The sequence below is a fragment of the Felis catus genome, chromosome B2 (assembly GCF_018350175.1).
Source record: "Felis catus isolate Fca126 chromosome B2, F.catus_Fca126_mat1.0, whole genome shotgun sequence".
NCBI lineage: Eukaryota > Metazoa > Chordata > Mammalia > Carnivora > Felidae > Felis > Felis catus.
In genome coordinates, this window is record NC_058372.1 from 50,560,287 (window position 1) to 50,586,249 (window position 25,963).

The following is a 25,963-nucleotide window of genomic DNA, read 5'->3' on the forward strand; positions in this document are numbered from 1 at the left end:
AGCCCAGAGCCTGACGCGGAGCTCGAACTCACGGACCGCGAGATCGTGACCTGGCTGAAGTCGGACGCTTAGCCGACTGTGCCACCCAGGCGCCCCAAGAATGTTTATTTTTAAGAGAGAGAGAGAGAGAGAGAGAGACAGAGATTGTGTGTGCAAGTGGGGGAGGGGCAGAGAGAGAGGGAAAGAGAATCCCAAGCAGGCTATGTGCTGTTAGCACAGAGCACTATGTGGGGCTCAAACTCACAAACCATGAGATCATGAGCTGAGCTGAGATCAAGAATTGGACACAACCAACTGAACCACCCAGGCACCCCTTAACATTTTATTTTTAAGTAATTTCTATACCCAACATGGGGCTTGAACTGGCAACCAAAGATCAAGCATCACATGCTCTACCAACTGAACCAGTCAGGTGCCCCTCTTAAAATTTTTACTGTGCTTCAGTTTATATTTTAACACATCTCTCTCCATCAACACGATTAGAACTGGATTTGAAAGTTAGTTGGTAAATGGAGAATATCATTACTACAGTGTCTGATACACTACCGTGTATCAGGCACTATAGACACTGGGTATTCAACAGATGGACAAGGACTTGCAGTCTAATGGGGACATCCAATAAAATAGTTTGACAAATGAATATATAAGACAATTACAAATTTTTGGATAGAAATAACTGCTATATAAGCAGAACATGGTGGAAGGAGGAGAGAAAGAGAGAGAGTGCATGTGTGCGTGCATGTGTGTATGTTTGTTGCTTCTGTCCACTGGCTGATCAGGGAAGGCCTCTTTTAGGAGGTGACATCTGACCTCCTAGTTCAGGAGGCCCTGAAGGATGAAGAGGACCCAGGAAAAGAGTTGGGGAAAGCAATCAAGCTACAGGACAATGCTGAAGCAAAGGCAGACCAAGTGGGCCTTTTAGAGGGACAGCATGAAATCTGTGGGGTTGGATGGAGGAAGGAAGGGGAGAGAGGGGAGAGAGGTTAAATGTGTAACGGGAGGCAGTTCAGCATGATGGTTTAATGTTCAAGCTGTAGAGTCAGACTGCCTGAATTCAAATCCCCACTCAACCACAAACTAGCTGTGTGACTTCAGACATGCTACTTACCTTCTCTGTGGTTCATTTCTTTATAAAGAGGAGGAAATACAGGTAACTTCATCATGGAGTTTCTATGAAGATGACATGAGACACTTTAAGTAAAGCACAGAACTGTCTCGGCACCCGGTTGGTCCTCAATAAATATCAGATATTAGCATTAATGTGTCCCTGTCCACATAGACTCTAGTCCAGTGGTAATATTCCTTCTCTTTGGGGATGCACTTGGAAGGACACTGCCAAGTTGGGATTCTACGACTACTTTTTCAAAGTTGAATGGTAATACACCGGAGATCTGCAAATTAGGGCTCCCTGGGCCAAATATCTCCTGATGCCTATTTTTGTAAATCCTCGAGTAAGAAATAGTGTTTATGCTTTTAAATGTTTGGGGAAAAAATAGGAATATTTCATGATGAATGAAAAATAGGTGAAAGTCAAATTTCAGTTTTCATAAGTAAAGTTTTATTAGAACACAGCCACAGTGTTCATTTACATGTTGTATCTGGCTTCTTTCTTGCTCCAGCAGCAGAGCTGAGAAATATCCAGAGACCATAAAGCCCAAAACATTTATTATCTGACCATTTAGAGGCAATGTTTGCCAATTTCTGTAGTATATCATAATTGTTAGGAATGTAGATTTTGGAGACATGTTATCTGGAGATTGAGTTTCCTTCTAAGCAAATATCAACTTCCTCAACAGGTTGTGATAATTAAGAATATTTGTCCTATAGTCTGAACTCAACAAAGCTTACCCATTATTTTGACAATGAAGGTGATGATAATGATGATGTTCTTCTAGCCAACAGTCCAGTCTTTGATTGACACCTTTCCTTTTTAAATTATGTAGGTATTTTCCCTGGAAACAATCTTTCAAGCCTGTAAGACAGTTTCTCTTTTTTAGCTCATTTGCATTTCCGTGTACCATAATAGTTGAACTGTATGAGGGTAATCTTTCCCTTTTATTTCTAAGTTCTTAGAGGATTTCTTAGCTAAGCCTCCCAGCATTTAAAAATGCCTACAGCTGCAGAACTTTTTAACTCCCTTCTTCTATCTTTGCCCAGGTGGACAAAAGTTCACAAATCTGTTTGATAAGTAAACAGAATACCTTTATGGCCTCAGTTTATTTAGTTCTTGATTATGGAACAAGATATAGTTTTGATTGTTTTATGCTAGTAATACATATCATTGGAAGCCAAAATTCTCCCAAATCCATTCACTCCTTGTTTCCTTTTAAATGGACTTTGTGGGTTTTAAAAAAATTTTTTTTTACATTTATTTATTTTTGAGAGACAGAGACAGAGCACAAGTGGGGGAGGGGCAGAGAGAGAAGGAGACACAGAATCCAAAGCAGGCTCCAGGCTCTGAGCTGACAGCATAGATCCCGACTCAGAACTTGAACTCACAAACCATGAGATCATGACCTGAGCCGAAGTCAGACACTTAACCGACTAAGCCACCCAGGCACCCCAATAGACTTTGTTTTTTAAAGCAGTTTTAGGTTCACAGCAAGAGTGAGAGTATGATACAAAGTTCCTGTTTAATAAACAAAGTTTCCGTATAACCCCTTGCCCCCCAACTTCTCCCCCCAACCTTCTCCACTATCAATAGCCCACATTAGAGTGGTACATTTGTTACAAATGATGAATCTACATTGACACATCATCATTACCCGAAGTCCATTACCCATTTACATTAGAATCCACTCTTGGCATGGTGCAATCTATGGGTTTTGACAAATGTGTAAGGACATGTATACACATCATAGTATCATAGTATCATACCATCCCCTGGCAACCATTGATGTTTTACTGCCTTTTCCAGAGTGTCTGATAGTTGGTATCATACAGTATGCAGCCTTTTTAAAAAAAAAATTTTTTTTAATGTTTATTTTTGAGAGAGAGAGACAGGGCGTGAGTGGGGGAGTGTCAGAGAGAGAGGGAGACACAGAATCCGAAGCAGGCTCCAGGCTCTGAGCTGTCAGCACAGAGCCCAGTGTGGGGCTTGAACTCACAGACCGTGAGATCATGACCTGAGCTGAAGTCGGAGGCTCAACCGACTGAGCCACCCAGGTGCCCCAAGCTTATTTATTTATTGAGAGAGAGAGTGAAAGAGAGAGAGAGAGAAACAGTGCAGGAGGGGAAGAGAGAAAGGGGGACAGAGGATCCAAAGTGGGTTCCTCACTGACAGCAGACAGCCCGGTGTGGGGCTTGAAATCACCAACCTCAAGATCATGACCTGAGCCAAAGTTGGATGCTTAATTCCTCTTTCTTATAGTTCACTGTTGGTGTGTAGAAATACAACTAAGTTTTGTGTATTGATTTTGTACTCTGTAACTTTACTGAACTAATTTATTAGTTCTAGCTCATTTCTTTTTACTGCTGAATAATATTCCATTGTCTAGATGTTTCACAGTTTATCTATTCACCTACTGAAAAAGATCTTTGTTGCTGTCAAGTTTTGGCAAGTATAAATAAAGCTGCTATAAATATCTGTGTGCAGATTTTTGTGTGGATATGTTTTCAACTCAGGTAAATACTAAGAAGCACAATTGTCAGATCACATGATAAGAATATATATATACATACATATATGTGTGTATATATATATATATATATATATATTGGTAATGTTTATTTAAGAGAAAGAGAGGGAGCGAGCGAGTGAGCATGAGTGGGGGAGGGGCAGAGAGAGGGGGAGACACAGAATTCGAAGCAGGCTCCAGGCTCTGAGTTGTCAGCACAGAGCCGGATGCAGGGCTTGAATCACAAACTGTGAAATCATGACCTGAACTGAAGTCAGATGCTTAACCAACTGAGCCACCCAGACACCTCAAATATATTTTATTTTGTAAGAAACTGACAAACTGTCTTCCACAGTTGCCATTGTTGCATTCCCCCCAGCAATGGGTGCGAGCTCCTGTTACTTCACAAGGTCACCAGAGGGTGTTGGCAATGTTCCTACGTCAGCCTTTCTAATAACTGTTTAGTGGTGTCTCATTCTTCTTGTTTCTTCTCATTGTTGCTTTAATTTGTATGTCCCTAATGACATATGATGTAGGACATCTTTTTATATGCTTATTTGCCATCCATTTATCTTCCTTGGTAAGGTATCTGTTCAGGTCTTTTGCTCACTTTTAAATTGAGTTGTTCATTTTCTTAATATTGAGTTTTAAGAGTTCTTTCTTTGGATGCAAGAGTTATTTTGGATGCAAGTCCTTTATTAGATATGCCTTTTGCAAATATTTTTTTCCATTCACTAACCTTTAAACTGAGATTAGTTGCCATTCTTTTGGTTGGAAAAGGAAAGTGAATTCTTCAATAGAATTGACTGTAAGAGGTAAAACTAAGATCATTTTTTCCATTATAGCATGAAAAATTTTTTGGCTGGAATGATAGTTTTCACTTTGGGGAATAAAAGTATTGCCATTACTATCCATCCATTCAACACTTAATTATTGAAGACTTACTATATTCCAGGCAGTATTCTAATCTACTCCCAGGAAAGGGTAAACATACCATAAATCTTTCCTCTGGGAGATATTTATGTCTGTGAAAAAGACAGAAAGCCCACTCCCACCTGCATAAACAAATATTATCACAAACTTTCTTATCTCTGTCAGTTCTTCTAGAAACCCATTTGAACAGTCTTATCAAATGAGTACTTACTCCCCAAGACTCTTTGAAATATTCACCTGTAATCCTCTCCTTGCTATGTCCACCAATTCTAAAATATATTATGATCTTTATACCACCTTAATTAAGGCCCTACAATGAGAGAACTGCCTTGAACCCAACTTCTCAGACCTCATAAACATCCCAACATCACCCTCTGAGCTCCAAGACTCTTTCATGGAAGTGCATCCTCTTTCTCTTTTGTTGCAGTGAGAATAAACTCAGCTTTGTCTTATTAATAGGTTGTTTTTCCGGTATTTCCTGGAAGCCCACTGCTCAACAGCGGTAAATTGCAATTTTTTAAAAAGATTTTTTATTTTTAAATAATCATTACACCCAACGTGGGGTTTGAACTTACAACCCCGAGATCAGGAGTTGCATACTCTATACTGACTGGGCCAGCCAGGCACCCCTTATAGACAAAGTTCATATATATATATATATATATATATATATATATATATATATATTTTTTTTTTTTTTTTTTTTTTTAAGTTATCTCTTCACCCAAAGTGGGGCTCAAACTCACAACTCCGAGATCAAGAGGCACATGCTCTACTGACTGAGCAGCAATTGTAAATATAGTCACCAAGTAGGCTTCATTAGGAACATGATATTTGAACAAAGATTCAAAAAAGGGGGTTTACTCTAGGGATTTGTGAGGGAAGAGTGTTTCAGGCAGAGAGGACAGCCAGAGCAAAGATTCCAGTGGGGTTCAGGCCTGTTTTGATTTAGCAGAGTGAGCAAGCAAAGAGTAGTGAGAGATAAGTTCAGAGATTATGTGTGACCTTGAGTGAGGTGTGTGTGTGTGTGTGTGTGTGTGTGTGCACGTGTGCGCGTGTGTGCACACACACATGCCTGTATCTATGGAGCAATGATATAATTAAGAGTCAGCTAGTCAGTCTACAGATATTTAATGAGGTCCTACTATGTGCCATTCTAGGTACTAGGAACACTGTGATGAAATAAATCAACTTAATGAATGTACATTCCAGTAAATAAACAAAAAAGAGAATTTCAGATATTATGGGCTACAAAGACAACAGAAAGGAAGCAACTTGAAGGAAGAGGCTCCTCTACTAGTATGTCAGGGAAGTTTTCTTGAGAAATTAATGCTGGGCTGAGGTCCCAGTAAAGAGGAGACAGCTGCCTGATAAGGGTGAAAAGAACATTCCAAGAAGTTACAACAATTCGCAAAGCCCCTGGGGAGTCTGAGAGATAATAGAAGGCCAGCGTGGCTGGAGCATAGTGGAGGAGTGGAAAAGAAGGGTTCCTACTGCCTTAATGGTTGGGCAAGGAAGGCAGAGTCAATTGATAGGTAATGCTAAAGGCTTGGACATTACCCAACACATAATTGGAAGCCATTGGATGAATAATGATGTGATTAAGCAAATGTTTATAAAACATCACCGGGATTGTCATCTGAGGAACGTTCCCAGAAGGAAACCAGGGAGAGAGTACTCCAAGAGAGAGGTTTCATTGAAGCCTAGAGAAGAGTTTGCTGAAGGAGGGAGTGGTCTGTTTGGCCAATGGCTGCTGGCCAGCCCAGTAAGATAAAGTCAGAGAACCAACTACTGGCTTTGGCAAGACCTAGGTCATTGGTGACCTCAGCAAGAACTGAGATCTACCCATTGAGTAGAGGACTGGCCGTGGAAAGCCTGACTGGAGTGGATTGAGAGAAAATGGGGCTGAGGATGTGGACAAAGCAGCCACAGTCAACTTTTTAGAGTCAAGTGGAGCCCAGTTTAGTGCCTAGACTAGAATTCAAGATTCCTAACAAAGAGTTCTCTTCTATGGAGCACTGACACGAATTAAACACTCCTGAAATCATATATAAAAAGACAGCTGCATTACAATATCACCTGATTCTGAGATTGCCATAACTTGATTCAAAACAATCGTAATCAGCTCTTGGACTAGGAAATCAGGGCTACTGAGAGAGCTGTCCCCGGACTCTGTCTGCTTCTGGGAGGCATCAGGACCAGAAGTGAAAAGACAAAGTTCTGAGAATGAGTTTGGGGAAGATATAAGAAGAGGAGGCCGCCTACTTTCAGACCTCTTACCAGAGCTCCAGGGCAGGCTTGGAGAGTGACAAGGCTGGGTCCTGAAGCTGGGAACAAGGGGCAATCTTAATCATATTGGGTGAGTTCCTCCCATGTGGAGAGGAAAGAGGGTAAAGCTCTTTTTTTTTTTTTTTTTTTTTAACCAGAAATGCCTTAGAGAGAGCCAGAAAGGCACATTGAGAAGTTAAAATATTTTTGTTCAGATCGTGGTCTTATGTGTACTTTGAAAAGTTTGAATTAATGATTAGTGTGGTGGTTTTAAAAAATCACGGTTGGGTCCCCTGGGTGGCTCAGTTGGTTAAGCATTGACTTCGGCTCAGGTCATGATCTCACGGTTGGTAAGTTTGAACCCCATGTCGAGCTCTGTGCTGACAGCTTGGAGCCTGGAGCCTGCTTCGGATTCTATGTCTCTCTCTCTCTCTCTCTCTCTGCCTCTCCCCTGCTTGCACTCTCTCTCTCTCTCAAAAATAAATAAACATTAAATATTAAAAAAAACATCAGGGTTTCAGACACAGGCAGAAATTATAAGGCAGTGTATACTATAGTGTATATGGGTCTTGAATCTTATCAGTTGTCCAGGCCTCACACTTGTTTGCTATCGCTATCTTAAAGTTCTGAATAATCTTTTAACAAGGTGCCCTGTGTTTTCATTTTGCACTAAGCTCCACAATTATTGTCTGAAGTGTAGGTTAGCGGTCGTCTCCAAGACAGGCATTTTGCTGTCAAATATAGCTCAATTCTTGAATGGATTAAAGAAGGCAACATCACTATGTTGGTGGTTGTATGCGAGAATAAGACTTCCCAGTATGGATACCCAAGTTTAGCATTTCTAGGCATCGCCAGTTTCTCAGATCTTCCTAGAACACATGTCCTTAATTTTACAAGTAAAAGAAAACAAAAAAACTAGTTAAAAATTATAGATACTTCTAGGGGCACCTGGGTGGCTCAGTTGGTTAAGCAGCCAACTTCGGCTCAGGTCATGATCTTGCAGTTTGAGTCCCACATCTGGCTTTCTGCTGTTAGCACAGAGCCTGCTTTGGATCCTCTGTCTCCCTCTCTCTCTCTCTCTCTGCCCCCATCTGTGTCTTTCAAAAATGAATAAACATTAAAAAAAATTATAGATACTTCTGAATATTAAGGAAAGGTCTTCTGTGTCTCCCTCTTTCTCTGCCCCTCTCCCACTGGCACTCTGTCTCTCAAAAATAAGTAAACATTACAATTAAAAAAAGAAAAAAAGAAATGGTTACGATGGTAATTTTATGCTTGTGTGTTTTACCACAGTTAAAAATTTTTTAATTAAAAAAATTATATAGTCCTGAAAACTCTCATATAGAGGTGCTTGGGTTGAACATTATCAGTTGTTTTCTTCCATGGGGGAAGGGATAGGAAATATGATATTTCTAGGTGGTTAGCGAGAGATATGGTATCCAAAAAGAAAAATTTCAAAGGCTTAGTGCACTATTTCATCTTTTTGTCTCCAAAGAACCATATCATATAAACTACATTATGTTGTCTTGACTTTCCCTGTGTGTTTTTCTATTATCCAGATAATGTTTTATCCAATTCTTGAAAGAAACATGTTTCAAGAGCCTACCGTGTGTGAGGCAGTGGGTCTACAGTGATGAATCTAACAGATTCATTTTATTCTCTACCCTCACTGTTCATAAGGCTCTTGTGAGGGAGACAGTTCATCAGTTCATCACATAAGTAACTTGCGAAAAATGCTGTGGAAAGAAATTCAAGAGGCAAGGAGAGATTGTGACAGGGTCTGAGGCTGGAGGTCTTGGGAAAGCTGCGCTGATAGTAATAAATTCAAGATGGCTGCAAATTCTTTGCCCTTCTCCCGTGGTGACGTGGGGTCTATTTACCCTCCCTCTGAATCTAGACCGATGCCGTGACTTGTGTTGACCAATCAAGGGGAGTGGAAGTGAGACTGTGTAACTTCTGAGGTTAGGCCCTAAGAGGATCACAGTTCCTCCCTTTGTTGCTTGAAATGTTTTCCCCTGGAAGCCAACGTCATATAAGAAGTCTAAGTCTGGTTATCCTAAGACCACCATATTGTGAGGAAGTTCAAATTGGGCATGTAGATAGAGAGAGGCTACAAGGAGGAGCACCCCAGTGTCAGTCAAGTGAGTGAAGCCTTCTTGGACACTATAGTCAGCCCAGTCAAGCACCAGAGGAATGCAAGCTGAGTCGATGACCCCAGCTGAGTGTACCCAGCTGAACCGTGTTTGATTCCTGTCTCACAGGATCACCAGCAAACAAAGTCTTCGTTATTTCGAGCCACTATGTTTTAGGTAGTTTCTTACACAGGTCTAGCTAACCAAACATTGAGGAAACAGTCTTTGACAGAAATGAAGTGATGTTTGAACTTTAGCACCTAGCTTTAGCACAAGATTCCTGACACGGCACCATGGCAGGGGGGAAGGGGCCTGACAGCTCACCGCTGGCTAGGTTGAGAGGCAGTAGATGGAGGAGTATTTACTAAGCAACAGAGACTTTGCTTTCTCTGGGACTCATGGCAGTGGCATGAATTTGTAGCATCTGAAAGCAGAAAGATTTGAGGAGTGCTTATAGGGAATAAATAAACATACCCAGGGCATTCTCTGATTTTGTGTCACCGGTCTATCTATACACTTGTAAACTTTTCATTCCTTCTAGCTCCTCTCTTGGCCTCAGGCATCCATCCCCACAACCTGGATTTCCTGGTGCTGCTATGTGCCTGCTGCCCCCAGAAGTCCAGCTGCCGAGGACACTGTGTTGTATACAAATGGAAGAATTTCTTGGGAAACCTGGACCTCTGTTTCTGCCTCCCAAGCCACAGTCCTGGCAAGGCCCTGGTCCCTCCAGAAAGCAACACTTGCCTGTCAGGCCCTCTCTCCCCATCTTCCTCAGGAAAGAGGCTTTAAATGAGAGGAGAGGCGGACACCTCTGTGCTAATGACAATGCTATCCACTTCTTGCACACTTCCTGTGCACCACCAGGAATATCCCATTTTATTTATTGATTTCTAAATGTCTTATTATTTATTTTTTTCAGAGATCGTGCCCAGAGGAGGGGCAGAGAGAGAGAGGCCAGAGGATCCAAAGCAGGCTCTGTGCTGTCAGCACGGGGCTTGAGCTCAGGAACCTTGAGCTCATGACCTGAGTCGAAACAGACGCTCAACCGGCTGGGCCACCCAGGCGCCCCAGCCAGTATCCCATTTTAAATATCACAACAACCCGTGTAGAAGGAATGATGATCCCTACCACACACATGTGGAAGCTGAGGCGCAGAAGACATAAGAGCCTGGTCTGTGTCTGCACGGCTGGTGGGACAGTGCTGGGGGTGTGCCCTGCGGGGAGGAAGACACCTCCCCACGCATGCTCTAAACCATCCCGTCAGAGAGGCCTGAGCTCTTCTGGAGGCCTTTCTGCTGGTGGGCACGCACGTTCTTCCAGTGAAGGTCTTTGTTTACGGAGTGGGGGGAAGAAAAGTTAGGACTTCTAATTCTGCTGTCTTGGCACAAACGGCCTTCTCTGAAACGATTTACCTATTTATTAATGACGGTCATCAATTTATAAATAGCACATGTTTTGTGTGTGGCATTGAGCACAGAGGCCTTCATCATGAGTCAGAAGATAGAAGTTCTGCTTCCCATGTGAGCTGGAAGTCTGTGACAAATTTCTTGACTCTTCGGATTTTTCAGTTCTCGGTTCCTACCTCCTCCACTCAACCGAGAATAATTTGAGGGGCGGGAATGTTCCGGTCTTCTTCATACCTTTAGTTTTAGTTTTAGTTTTAAAGTTTATCTATTTATTTTGAGAGAGAGAGAAAGAGCAGAGGAGGGGCAGAGAGAGAGAGGGGGACAGAGGATCCAAAGCAGGCTCTGTGCTGACAGCAGAGAGTCCGATGTGGGGCTCAAACTCACGAACCATGAGATCATGACCTGAGCCAAAGTCAGATGCTTAACTGACTGAACCACCCTGAACCATCCCTTCTTCATACCTTTGGTATCTAGTACAGAGCCCCGAAATGTTTGAAGGTCGAAATAGGAAGGGGGAGAAGAAAGAATGAAAGGGATTCATCAGGTAATATGGTCATGGGATCAGCGATATGATTACAAAACTTTTGCAGGCTTTGTTGAGAGACAGGTGGATCTGGGTGGCAAGCTTTTTAGAAGGAGATGGGGCCTGTGATGAGAGCCTCTTTTGCACAAAGGGCGCAGAAAATAGAATTGTGTGTACGTACAGTCAAATGCCTAGGCAACCTTCCCTTTCCTTGTTCCTCCCAAAGCAACTAATACCACAAGATGACAAAGCGGTTCAACAAGAGGACGGCTGTCAGTGACAACTCTGGCCACTTCCTTTCCTTTGGAGATGGCAGTAAGAATGGAGAGGTCGGAGGAGCCTCAACACAGATGCAGAATGATGACTTGGTTTTTTGCCACCAAACTCACCTAATACGTGTTCTTCGGTGACCTCGATTCTTCTGACCTTTACAGAGCGAACTCCCACTTTAGGAGTGTGCCAGGATTTTAACAGGGAGCTTCAGCTGCAGAGGGCAAAGGAGTCACGCTAATAAGCTCTCCAATTCTGCTTCTTGCAGACGGCTTCAGTTTTGAAGGAGAAGGCATTATTTTTAGAATTCCTTCTTGCTTTCATCCTGTGTCTTGAATGATTAACTCCTAGTGTTTCCTCTCCAATTGCTCCTGGGGAAGCAAGTGCACTTGCAACCCAAACAGAGACCGGATGTCTTTTAAAAAAATCATTTTCAATCTGCTCCCTCCCACCCCCCACTCCATCTTCTGTCCCCACCTCTTGCCCCTCCTCTATTGAAATCATCTCCTTTGAGTGTCCAGGACAGTGGCTTGTCTGGTAGGCGCTAACCCGGGAGAGACACTTTTAATAATGTTTAAAGTCCAGTTTAACCCTTCTGTTGTCTAGAAAACATGACTTCATGGATCTTCAGGCTTGACTTAGGTCATTAGAGTACAGAGGTCGGGGTGAAGGGGTAAGGGAAGCACACAGTCTGTGTTTGGGGGGGGTTTGTTTGAAACTCCCACACTCTTTCAGTGAGTAGGCAGATGCGGTCACTGTTTACTTACAAATCTACAAAATGTTTTCAAAATGTAACTTCACGCTGCTGTTTGTTTTTGCTAAATTATCCTTTGCTAATTTTTGAAAAAGAAATCTCAGAGGGAAAATTATAGTTTTCAAAATTAGATGCAAATCAAAATCCATGAGCATCTTTGAGATTAAGTTTCTTAAGAGAAAAATAGATGCAAATAGCTGTATGTGGGGGACAATCTGTGCCCCAAACAAAAGAACATGCATTACGTGAGCGGGGAGTAGTTCCTAATATGGGCGTATTTGACTAAATGTATTATTTCTATTTTAAAACATGTGACCATGGTGACCAGTAAACAAGCCAAAAAAGATGTTTGACTTTATTATTTTTTTTACAAATTTATATGTTACTTAAATTTTTTTTTTACTGTTTATTTACTTTTGAGAGAGAGCAAGGCAGAGTGCAAGCAGGGGAGGGTCAGAGAGAGAGAGAGGGAGACACAGAATCCCAAGCAGGCTCCAGGCTCTGAGCTGTCAGCAAGGACCCCAACGTGGGATTTGAACTCACAAACCATGAGATCATGACCTGAGCTGACATCAGACACTTAACCAGGTGTCCCTATATTTTCCTTTTTTTTTTTTCAAACATTTATTTATTTTTGAGACAGAGAGAGACAGAGCATGAACGGGGGGAGGGGCAGAAAGAGGGACACACAGAATCTGAAACAGGCTCCAGGCTCTGAGCTGTCAGCACAGAGCCCGACGCGGGGCTCAAACTCACGGACCACGAGATCATGACCTGAGCCGAAGTCGGCCACTCAACCGACTGAGCCACCCAGGTGCCCCTATTTTCCTTTTTTTTTTTTTTAATAAAGTAGGCTCCACACCCAAAGTGGGGCTCAAACTCAAGATCCCGAAATCATGAGTTGCTTGGCTCCACCGACTGAGCCAGCCAGGTGCCCCAAAGATGTTTGACTTTAAATGCAAAAACCTTAAGTGGATTTGAACTTGTAATGAAAAATGGATGCATTTCGTGACCCTGCCAAAGGTATGTGTGTGTGAGTATAATGTGCTTATTTTTTTATTATCTTTAAGGTTTATTTAGTTATTTTGAGAGAGAGTGAGAGAGAGAGAGAGAGAGTGAGAGAGAGACAGAGGGCATACACACCCTCATGAGTGGGGGAGGGGAAAAGAGAGATAGGGAGAGAGAGAATCCCAAGCACGTTCTGTGCTGTCAGAGCAGATCCCAGCTCGGGGCTCGAACTCACAAACCAGGAGATCATGACCTGAGCTGAAGCTGGATGCTTGACCAACTGAGCCACCCAGGTGCCCCTAGTGCAATGTGTTTAAAGTCATATTGAGTCTGATTTAGTGGCTCCTGAGATGTAATGATTAACATTTTAAATAAACATAACTTGTCCTTTAATTCTTTAGAGCAAGTTTTAAATAAGCTTGAATGTGATAAGAAGTCTTACTATTCATTCTTTGCGAAGTTTCAAGTAGTCAAGTCATAAAAGCAATTTCTCAGTTTCTCTGATATGGCTCGTAGAAATAAAATCTGTGCTCTGAAGAACACAGTGTGAAGCTCTGAAATACAAAGGACTTGGGCAGAAGCACAGATGGACGGGGGGGGGGGGGGGGGGGGGGGGGGGGGAGGGGGGGGGGGGGGGGGGGAGTGGGGGGGAGGGGAAGGGAGACGAAGGGGGAGATTGCTCTCCCCTGAATACATTGTCCCAGAAAGGTGCCTTGTGGATAATTTTTAGGGTCCATGTTGACACGATGGTTGTTAAGACTTTAGTGCAAAAAATTTGAGGAAGCCAGTGTGAAATACTCGGATGAAACGTCAACAGTGAGATCATGAGACATTTAAAAAAAAAAAGTCATCAAAACTTGGAGTCTCTTTTATTTGCTCTCTCTCCCACTAAAACTCCCTGCTCTCATGTTAAAGAAGGAAATATTTGTCGAGAACACATTCATCCTCATGTGCTTAGGGAATGAGAGAATGTTGCAATAGTGTATGACAGATTGTATTGGTTCTTTTGATCTCAAGTACTTCACGTTGTCCTTTACTGAGCTTAAAGTTTGTCCAAACAAGTTTAGTCTTTAGTCTTTAGTCACACTCACATGCAAACATCAACCTCCCCACTCCTCCAGTAAACCCGAAACAAGTCTGTTCTGCTTTAAATAATTCCTTCGGCAGCTCCCACTTCTCTTAGGATTTAGTCTGATCTGGAAAGGCAGACACAGCTCCCTTGGGAGCTGGCTCCCAGGCTCTCTGCATCCATCCACCTCATCTCCCTACGCCCCTACTGTATTGACTTTGAGGTTCTTGAACGTGCCACATTCCCTCCTCACACCCCCCAAGCCTTTGTTGACCTGACTCTGGCAGGTCTTTCTACATTTAGCTCAGATGTTACCTCTTCCTCCTGAAAACCTTCCCAGACCATCTACTTGCTGAAATCAGGACTGGTGCCTCACCAGTGAGTTTCTATGCATCTGTCTGTGCCTCTAAGCAATATTACACCAAATCGAATCCTTCGCCTTTTCCTATTTACTTTTTTAATGTTATTATAATTTTTTAATGTTTATTTATTTTTGAGAGAGAGAGGGAGAGTGCTCGAGCAAGTGGGGGAGAGGCAGAGAGAGGGAGACAGACTCTTCACTGATAGCACAGAACCCTATTGGGGGCTCAAACTCACAAAACCTGAGATCATGACCTGAGCCGAAGTTGGACACTGAACCAACTGAGCCACCCAGGTGCCCTCCTATTTACTTTTACAGTAACACAAAAACTATCACATGGCAATTGTCCTTTGCACATTTGGTGGGTGAATTGTTTAATCAGAGTTTGTTTGTAGCCCATGTTAACGTACTTGTGTGCCTAAGTGGATGAGGACAAATAAATCTTACAGTTTGTTTGACCAAGAATAGTTTCCTGATAGTGATTTGGCAACCTGAAAGTTAGCGAGGGAAGTAAACAATAGTTACTGAACAGACTGCCATTGATTACCTTCTATGAATCATTTATTTGAACTAGGAATGCTTTAAATTATTTTTGTGGATGGACTTAAAGCCGTATCACAAAGCTGTAATCATCAAGACAGTAAGGTACTGGCACAAAAACAGATACTCGGATCAATGAAACAGAATAGAGAACCTAGAAATGGATCCACAAATGGATGGCCAACTAATCTTTGACAAAGCAGGAAAGAATATCCAATGGAATAAAGACAGTCTCTTAAGCAAGTGGTGCTGGGAACACTGGACAGCGACATGCAGAAAAATGAACTTGGACCACTTTCTTACACCATACACAAAAATAAACTCAAAATGGATGAAAGACCTAAATGTAAGACAGGAGCCATCAAAATCCTCGAGGAGAAAGCAGGCAAAAACCTCTTTGACCTCAGCTGTAGCAACTTCTTACTCAACACGTCTCCGGAGGCAAGGGAAACCAAAGCAAAAATGAACTATTGGGACCTCATCAAGATAAGAAGCTTCTGCACTGCAAAGGAAACAATCAGCAAAACTAAAAGGCAACCAACGGGATGGGAGAAGATATTTGCGAATGGCACATCAGATAAAGGGTTAGCATCCAAAATCTATAAAGAACTTATCAAACTCAACACCCAAAAAACAAATAATCCAGTGAAGAAATGAGCAAAAGACATGAATAGACACTTCTCCAAAGAAGGCATCCAGATGGCCAACATGAAAAAATGCTCAACATCACTCATCATCAGGGAAATACAAATCAAAACCACAATGAGATGCCACCTCACACCTGTCTGAACAGCTAAAATGAACAACTCAGGCAACAACAGATGTTGGTGAGGATGCGGAGAAAGAGGATCTCTTTTGCATTGCTGGTGGGAATGCAAACTGATGCAGCCATTCTGGAAAACAGTGTGGAGGTTCCTCAAAAAATTAAAAATAGAACTACCCTACAACCCAGCAATTGCACTACTAGGTATTTATCCAAGGGATACAGGTATGCTGTTTTGAAGGGGCACATGCACCCCAATGTTTATAGCAGCACTATCAACAATAGCCAAAGTATGAAGAGATCCCAAATGTCCATCTATGAATGAATGGATAAAGAAAATGTGGTATGTATATATAATGGAGTATTACTCGACAATCAAAAAGAATGAAATCTTGCCATTTGCAACTATGTGAATGGAACTAGAGGGTATTATGCTAAGTGAAATTAGTCAGAGAAAGACAAAAATCATATGACTTCACTCATATGAGGACTTTAAGAGACAAAACAGATGAACGTAAGGGAAGGGAAGCAAAAATAATATAAAAACAGGGAGGGGAGGGGGACAAAACATAAGACTCTTAAATATGGAGAACAAACAGAGGGTTACTGGAGGGGTTGTGGGAGGGGGAGATGGGCTAAATGGATAAGAGACATTAAGGAATCTACTCCTGAAATCATTATTGCACTATATGCTAACTAACTTGGATATAAATTAAAAAATAAATAAAATTTAAAAATAAGTAAAAAAAAAAAAAAAGAAATGGGACTAAGAGCCTTTCAATGTGAGAAACTTGTATGCAGCTAAGAGATGAGAAAGGTGTGGGAAGGTTGGAGGAATTGATAAAAGCTTTTGTGTATTTAGAATCTAGAGTTAGAGGCAGTGGGGGCCAGCTGAGCCAAGCTGTGCCTGAAATGTGGAAACCTACAAGTCTGTATAGTAAGAATGGGTTTTGAATACTGTTCACTCTAGAATGGCAGTGATGTTCCACAGCTACCTATGTAGGAAGATTCAGAGAACTGAATTCCAGTGGATTGGCAAGAGATTTCAGAGGGGAAAAAAGTCCAATGGTTTCTTGGGTCAATTTTTGGAATGACATGATGTCAATTTATTTATGACAGTCACTTTGTAAGTCACTTTATTATTGAAATTCTAGCTAATATTCCACTCACCTCCAGAAGAATAATTATTATCTTACAAGTGGTCTTTCCAAGGTAGAGTCCAGAGAACATATGTAATGTGAGGGCTGGTTTCTAACTATTATGCTGTCTTTAGTTAAAAAAATTTAATTTGCAATGTTGTTAATCTGATAATTTTCACAGATAATATTTAATTTTTAAAAGTCAATGGTTACTAGCTAGAATACTTCTGTGTGCAAAATCCAAGAAATTAATTAAAAAACAGTCAGTGATAAATATCTGTATTTTAAGGGCAACATTTACATTGAAAATTGCATCTCTGTCTTGCATTTATGGTAAATAAATAAATCTAGTTTTGCAAACAAAAAATTCATTTTTGTGGAGATAACACAATAACTAAATATAAAAATAATAACTAAACATAATGAAGGCCACATTTATTATGGATATATGCTAAACATCTTTTTTGTTGTTCCAAGTGCTATAATTGAAGTTCAGAATTTATCTTGGAGTTCAATCATAAATTCAAAATTTATCTCCTCTACCTGGCTGACCCCCAAAACACACACACACACTCACACACACACACACACACACACACTCACACAAGACACACACACATACACAGCACACACCTCACATGCATTCCCTTAGATCCACCTTACTAGATTTTGTCTTTACTAGTCCCTTGAGACAAATGTCACCACATTTCCAAAGTTGTAATAGATCTTGTAAAGGAAAACAGAAAATAATGGTAAGAAGATCCACTCAATTGGCATATGTGGCTCCCTGCTGACCTCTTCAAACAGAGAAATCAAGAGCGAAAATCATCTAAGAAGGCAAAAGTTATAATATTATTCCAAAGCCAAGCATTGCACCCAGTCGTGCGGACCTGTGCTGCACAGAGTCAGTTCTGCAGGTCAGCTTGTAGAGAGAAGAGTTATTTTAGAAAGATCATCTCGGAAGCTTATTTATATTCTCTTTGAAGGGATGAGGCCAACGAACTCTTGAACTGGACACTTGAAATCCTTAATTTTTGCTGTCACTTGGAAAAGAATTCCTCTTGATAATTTGTAATATAATTTATTGGAGAGCAACAAAAGTGGCTGACAATATTATTAGCTGAACTTTTGGCCTGCTTTGGTAAATACCAGATCAAATGTTTTGAGGGTGGAGCTTGAAAGTCTAAGTAGACAATGGTAAGATAAATGTCTCACTATCAAGGAGAGTTTGTATTTTTAAATGGATACGGAAGATTGTTAGAACATTCTGCCCAGCAATTCTGTGTGCCAGAAAAATGAGGTGAGAGATCTGGCGTGGAATTTGGCACGGAATGTTTTTCCACAGGTATAATGAGAAAGAATGTTGAGCAAGAGGCTTAAGACCGTCAGTTTTACTGAGGGTTGGTGGGGGTTGGAAGGGAGGGGAAAGTGGGTGATGGGCATTGAGGAGGGCACCTGTTGGGATGAGCACTGGGTGTTGTATGGAAACCAACTTGACAATAAATTTCATATAAAAAAAAAAAAAAGACTGTCAGTTTTAGTTCCAGTTTTGCCTCTGTGACCCCGGCCAAGTCACTTCACTGTGAACGTGGATTTCCAAAACTACCAAATAAGAGAGTTGGACTTTTAGTCTCCTTACATCTCTGATGATCTGTGTTGGATTACTCCACATCCAAATAGAGGAGGCCACATATTTTTGGCCATACCAACCACCATTTAAACATATTTTTGGCCATACCAACCACCATTTAAACAAATAACCTTCTCTGGTCTTAATGGAGGAGGAGATCATGCAGATGCCTGGTGGCCTCCCCCTGGGCGAATGCAGATGAATTCCAATCAGCAGGCATGGGCTGACCAATGTGTCTACAGTCTGTTCCAGCTCCACTGGATTGGGAGGCTTTTGGAGGCAGTTGGGTCACGCTCCCTGACCCAAACTGGCGAAGTGGGAGAGCAGTCAGAGGTGCCAGCAGTTACATAACCCATCCCCAGGAGGAAGAATGGAGTGAGTGAACCACAGTTCGAGAGAAAAGCTTCATGCAGGTTATTTGCTCTGTGTCAGGGCCCAATCTCTTCAACTGCCCTCTATCCACTTGTCTTTGCCTCTTGCTTCTACTTTTCCCCACACCTTCTCCGGATCTTAGTTCCCTTCTCACTCGTGAAGCTGGATTCTCGTGGGCTCATACAGAAGACAATGTACCGAAACCATTCACCACCACCCTCTTCCTTGTTGACAGAACTCTGATTGTGATCAAGGGTGCCCCCAGCCTCAGGTAGCTAAGAGAAGAGCTCCCATGCCTCAGCCGGAGGGGAAAACCCTGAATGGTGTGAGCCAGGCACTGTGTTCCCATTTTCCTGTTATCCTCACTAGTGATTGGCTTGGGTACGGGTGTGAATTACAGTTCTGGCCAATGTGAGGGAGATCACTTGAGAGACTTCCAGGAAAACACATATTGTGTTGTCAGCATTCAATGCCTTAAATGCCATGGCCATCTTTTGAAAATGAGAGATAAGCTGAGTGAAGTTGGTTGAGTAGAGAAATGGAAAGAATCATCTGGGTCGTTGGTAATATATCTGAGTTGCTTAATCAACCCTGGAACCCATCTACCTCTTGAATTCTGGCTATATGAGATTTTTTTCTTCCTGTTTGAGTCAGAAGCCAGAAACATCTTAATACAGTTCATGCTGGTGCACTGATGAGGCAGTGAGGAAACTCCTGGGCTTTAGAATTATGGGGACCTGGTTTTACATATTAGTTCCTCCGCTTCTAGGTTGTTGCTGACGAACAAACTACTTTAAAACTTCATGACTTAAAAAAAAAAAACACTAAGCATATATTGTCTCTCAGATTCCATGGGTTGCAAATTTTGGGGATGGCTTAGATTTTCTCCTCTCATGAGATTGGAAACAGGTATTGGCTGGGGTTGCAGTCACTCGACAGCTTAGCTAGAACTTGTGGATCTGCTTTAAGGGACTCACTTGTGTGGCCAGTGGCAGGCCTCAGTTCCCCATTGCCTGCCCTTTCCAATAGGGCTGTTTGAGTGTCCTTTGTTTTATTAATTTTTTAATTTTTATTTATTTGTTTTTTTGAGTCAGAGAGAGAGAGAGAGAGAGAGAGAGAGAGCAAGCTGGGGAGGGGCAGAGAGGGAGAGAGAGAATCCCAAGCAGGTTCCGTGCTGTCAGCACAGAGCCTGACACGAGGCTTGAACTCATGAACTGTGAGATCATGACCTGAGCCGAAACCAAGAGTCATATGCTTAAAAGACTGAGCCACCCAGGCACCCCAAGTATCCTCTGTTTTAAATAAAGATCTTATTATTTTGGTATGAGAGGGCTAACAGATCAAGAGATGAATGCCAATGAAAAGATAATTTGTTATACAGTCAGGTCACAAGGGGAAGGCACATCTCCTCCACAGGAAGGCACTGGGATTGGCCTGGGGGGCAGAGGCAATAAGGGGAAATGGGGGCAAGAGCCTTTACTGTGGTTTCCATGGGAAGGAAGGGGTGAAGCAGGTTGAGTAGGTGTATTAGGATTGGTTAATTTGAATTATTGCAGCAGGCCCTGGGGCATAACAGCCGATCCCTCGTTGTCTAGTACCTGGCCTTGGGGTTTACTAGTGGCCCAGAGTGTGGGAGCTCAAGAAAGGAGGTGGTTGCAGATATGGGTCATGGACTGGTTGACTTGCATGTGAAAAGTGTGCTCACAGACACATTGTTTGTTATCTCTAGGAATTGGCTTGCCCAGGGAGGGGCAGTCCCTCCAGGGTCGTTAAAGCCCTAGATGTAAAAGCATAGAAATACAAAAATAAAAGAAATGATTAATACACCTTCACAACATGGTGGCTGGCTTTGCCCAGAGTAAGCAGTCTAAGAGAACAAGGCAGAAGTTGCAATGCTCTTTGTGATCTAGATTCAGAAATCACACACCATCACCTGTGCCATACTCTACACAGGCCAGTCCTGATTAAATGTGGGAGGAAACTACTCAGGGTGTGAACACCTAAGAGGTGGAGATCATTGGGGGTCATCTTGGGGGTTACCACACGTTTGAGAAATTACTTAACCTCCAAGTCTCAGTTTGTCTGTCTGAAAAAGATGGTAATAATATTATGGCAGTCAGACCTCTTGGTTGCAAGCAACAGAAAACAATCCTGGCTTACTCAGGCAAAAGGTGATTTTGCTAGATAAATTCAGGGCAACTCACACAATAGAGGGAGGCCTGGGAGCAGGAAATGTCGTGCAAGGTGAATAGTTTGGTCAGGAAATCGGTGTTGATGTCACCCCCACGGGACACTGGATATTGCTGCCTGAGCTGAATTCCCACCACACAGCTGTTGCTATGAATCACTCTTCTGTCTCCTGAAGGTTCCACCATGCTGGCAGAGTGGGGACAGGACAGTCTGGCCCTTTCTGCTTCCAAGAATTCAACAAATGTCCACTGCTTCTTGGGATCCTCATGAAGATTAAACAACAATATATGAGGCTTTGGAAAATTGAGAGTCATCAGTAATTGGTTGTTTAATAGAAGGAAGAAAGCAGTCACCTTGGGGGTGACAAAGTGGGTTCAGAGATCTCAGGTAGAGAGGGATCTTACCTTAGACTCCGAAGCATCCTCATAACGTGTCCAGACACACTGATCACTTCTAATCACACCCTCATCCCTCCCCTGCTCTTATACACATGTACACATTCTTTGTTTTTCCACCTTTATTGAGACATAATTGTGTAAGCTTAAGGTGTAGATTTGATACATGATTTGATACATGTCTATATCGCAAATTCTTTAACCATAGTAAGGTTAGTTAACACCTCCATCACCTCACGTAATTACTATTTTTTTTGTAGTGAGCATATATGCACATTCTTAATTTGCTGAGTTTTATACAAATCCTATCTCCATTACGATGTGGTTGTTCTGTGACCCGGGTTGGAGATTAGGAAACAGTGTGACTAATTAAGAAAAGCTAAAGTAGGGGTGCCTGGGTGGTTCAGTTGGTTAAGCACATGACTTCAGCTCAGGTCATGATCTCGCGGTTCGTATGTTGCAGCCCCACGTTGGGCTCTGTGCTGACAGCTCAGAGCCCGGAGCCTGCTTCAGATTCTGTGTCTCCCTCTCTCTCTGCCCCTATCCCTCCCCCCCTCCCAAACACGTGTGCACATGCGCGTGCTCTCTCTCTCTCTCCCTCAAAAAGAAACATTAAAAAAGAAGAAGAAGAAGAAAATCTGAAGTAAAAGCTTCCTGTGAGAATTGCAACCGTGACCCCTTAGTGCTCTGATAGGAACCACCATTAATTGCACTAACTGGTGTTGGTTCCTCATTGTGTCATTATTACGTTTACTCGTCTCTCTGAATCGGCAAGGCATGGCAAGACGCCTCTTCCCCGAGAGCCTGCGCTTTCCTAGCTGCTGGTGTCTTACTATTCAGACTCAATCATTTCATTCAAAGGGCCTCACCTGTCTTAGTTTTGAACTCACTGCGGCTGATGTGTTTAACTTGTCAGTGGTTCTGAAACTTTAGTGTCCCTGAAGATCACCAGGAGGTCTTGCTAAAACACAGACCGCTGGGCCCCACCCCGAGAGTCTCGGATTATAGTAAGGCCGGGGTGGGATAAACATATTGCCTTTCCCAAGCTTATTTGACCACAGAGGCTTTTTAAACATTTTCCTGGACTATCTTCCTGAACTAAGTTCCACCAGACTTTTGCCAGGAAACCTTGATCTATAAGGTGTCTGCTACCAGATCCCCCCAAAGTGGAAAAAGCAAATAGGTTCTTCTTGGATCAGTGGGATAGTCCTATCTATTTTCTTTTAAGTTTATTGATTTATTTTGAGAGAGAGAGAGTGTGTGAGTGTGGGGAGGGGCAGAGAAAGAGGGAGAATCCCAAATAGGCTCTGTGCTGTCAGTGCAGAGTGCAACTTGGGGCTCGATACCACCAACCGTGAGACCATGACCTGAGCTGAAATCAAGAGCTGAATGTTTAACCAAGTGAGCCACCCAGGTGCCCCTAGTCTGTCTTTTTTAAGAGGAAGGAAATTAATATAGGAACAGCTGGTGAGTCAGGACATGGGGTGTGGTGCCTGTCTGCTGAGTGGTACCTGTGTGAACTTGACAAGCCCTTTGTCCTTTCAGAGGTATCCTGTTCTTATTTACATAATAAGATCTGTAGGAGATTAGGCTGCATCCCAACAAACTAATATTTTGCAACCTCACAGCTCCCAGAAACATCGGAAAGGAATGGCTGAATAATGTTTGTTAATGGGAGACATGGGAAGTAAGGAAAACAGTTTTAAAAAGTCTTTTAGAAGTCAAGGATAGATATGGGGAGAAAATACCTTAATGAATATGAGGGATGGAGAATGTGAGATTGCATTTAGTTTCCAATGGCTGCCTTAATGTAGTACCACAAGCTTGGTGGCTTAAAAAGAACAACAAATTTTTATCAGTTCTGGAGGTCAGAGGTCCAATATGGGTTTACTCCAGCCTCAGCCAAAGTGTCAGCAAGACTGTGCTCCTGCTTGGAGGCCCTAGGGGGTTCACCTCTGTTCATTGTCTGGTTTCTGAAGGCCGCCCACATTCATTGGCTTCTGGCTCCCTTCCTCCATCTTGAAAACCAGCAACATTGCATCTCACTGACCATTCTCCCTAGTCACATCTGTCTCTCTGACCCCAGCCAGGAGGATTGTCCCCTTTTGAGGAACCTTGTGATTAGGTTGAACTCACCCAGATAACTCAGGATTACTACCCCCTCAAGGACATCTGCAGAGTCCCCTTTGCCATGTAAGTTAACATGGCTACATATTCTGAGAACCCCCATCCTTGGGGGATGAGGGGGCATTATTTTGTTTTCTATATGGATGAAATTTTGTGTTTAAGAAGTGTGGGTGTTGAGAAGACTCACTCTTCCTTTGAGTCCCACTGATGCTCTGTCCATATCTGTACTTCCTCTGCAACTTAAAAAGATTTTTTTAATGTTTATTTTTTAGAGAAAGCACAAGTGGGGGAGCGGCAGAGGGAGAGGGAGACAGAGAATCCAAAGTGGGCTCCATGCTGACAGCAGCGAGCCCGATGGGGGGCTCAAACTTATGAACTGTGAGATCACGACCTGAGCTGAAGTTGGATGCTCAACTGACTGAGTCACCCAGGCACCCCTTTGTATCTTTAATAAAACTGTTCTCACTTCCAAAAAAAGTTAAAAAAAGAAAAGAAAGAAAGACAGGAAGAAAGAAAGGAAGAAAGAAGTGTAGGTGTTGACATGAAAAATTGAAATTAGACTTCATAATATATGGGGTAAAAAGAAGTAGAAAGAGCTGATATGAAAAAAAAAATCCAAGAAAGCAGGTAAGTTACAGTAGGAACAAAAATAGTTAAGTGTTAGATACACATTAATTCTCTGTGAAAAAGCCAGAGCAAATATTGGAGGCTTAGCATGGGATTGTTTTTCTGTTATATAGCATACCTTCACAAAACAGAACTTAAAACCTAAAACTCACACCATTTAAACAGCAAGCCTGTGTTAGCTTTAATGAAATTGGTCCTGCATGGTTTAGCTTGACTTTCACGGGTGGAAGATGGTGGAGGGAGCCCCACGAATTGTCTGAAGTCATCACAGAACCCCAGACAGTGTTTGAAAGAATTGTTAGGAACCTGGTGAGGTGAGGACAGCCTTGCCTTTGTGTAGTGGCTTCAGGGATGTGGAACAAAAAGAAACACAGTATTTACATTCAAGGTGTGAGTGAGCCTGGGCCCAAGGGGTGGCCAAAGCATCATCCAAAGGTCAATCAGATGGTAAGAACTAAATTGAAGTAAAAGTATCCCAGTGAAGGGTGTACACCATGGTTTTCTCAGCCTCAACACTACTGGCATTTTGGACCAGATAATTCTTTGATGTGGGGGACTATCCTGTATGTTGTAGGAAGGTTAGCAACATCTTTGGATTCTATTCATCTGATGCCAGTAGCACCCATTCCCCATGTTGTGACAACCAAAAATGTTCCCAGGAGTTGCCAACTGTCCCCCTGAAGGGACAAAATTGCCTCAGTTGAGAACCACTGGTATAGACGGAGAACAGGTGAGGAGAAGCAGTGAGCCAGTAGGTGGAACCCAAGAGCCTAGAGAGATTTTTCAGGACATGAACCAAGGGAACGGTCTCCAGGACCTTTTGCTGGACCTCGTGGGCTGGCTGGGAGCCACCAGGAGCATCCAGCTGGCTGCATATTGGTCTCTTAATGACTGTGGCAGCCTCCAGGTCAGAAGAGCTCAAGCACAATTTGTTCAGGTGTTGCACTCTGGCTATTGTCCATTTGTTATGCAAGCACAGCCTTTAAAAGACAATTCACCTGGGCAGGTGACATGTTGTTTGCAATATAAACAGCTTGGGATCTATTATCTTGTTTCGCTCATCTGGGTTAACTGTCAGTCCTCAGGATCCCTGATTTGTAGAAGGACAAAAGGATGGTCGTGGAGAGATTCCTGATGCAGGCCGGGCCACCTCAAACCTATACCGATGATTTGATGCAAACTAGAAAAGTTGCACCCCTTGTGGATGAATTCAAAGAGGGTGTCCCTCTGGGCTGGTCAAGAGTGGGGCCAGGAGAGCGGATGGCACCTGATCTGTAGCCCTGGCCCCACTCAGCATGGCACCCTGCATGGTAAGCACGTGCCGAGCTCTTGGGCTGAAAGGTCAAGCTCTGTGACCCACACTGGGTTTTACATATCACAGGAAACACGTGTGAAGCTTGGTTTCAGACATGACATTGGGATGCTCTAGCTATGAGATAACCTAATGCTTCTTTACCATCAGAAATAGAATTTTCCTACAACCTATGGTCAGGAACAAAGGCAATAGATTATGAAGCAATGAGCGAGAGGTGGTTTAGGAATAGTCTAAGGGAGAAGAAAGCAGAATGCATAGCTAGAGGAGGCTGTACCTATTTGCTTCTGTGTGTCTGAACTATTCATTCATAAAATATAGGACCTAAGTGATGAGGGAGATGCAGAGATAAATAAGGAACCTGTGCTTTTTTAAAAAGTTTATTAAATTTTTTTTAACATTTATTTATTTTTGAGGGAGCATGAGTGGGGGAGGAGCAGAGAGAGCAAGAGACACAGAATCTGAAGCAGGCTCCAGACTCTGAGCTGTCAGCACAGAGCCCGACCTGGGGCTTGAACTCACAAACC

General features: G+C 42.6%; 1 long non-coding RNA gene across 1 annotated transcript; it reads right to left on the reverse strand.

The window, feature by feature from the left end:
* Positions 1-849: 849 nt before the first annotated feature.
* Positions 850-6,953, reverse strand: LOC123385699. The gene is made up of 3 exons (XR_006598662.1): positions 6,831-6,953; positions 1,849-1,972; positions 850-1,170 (listed from the first exon to the last, which is right to left on the reverse strand). It is a non-coding gene; the product is annotated as an uncharacterized LOC123385699 (long non-coding RNA).
* Between the last annotated feature and the right edge of the window lie 19,010 nt (positions 6,954-25,963).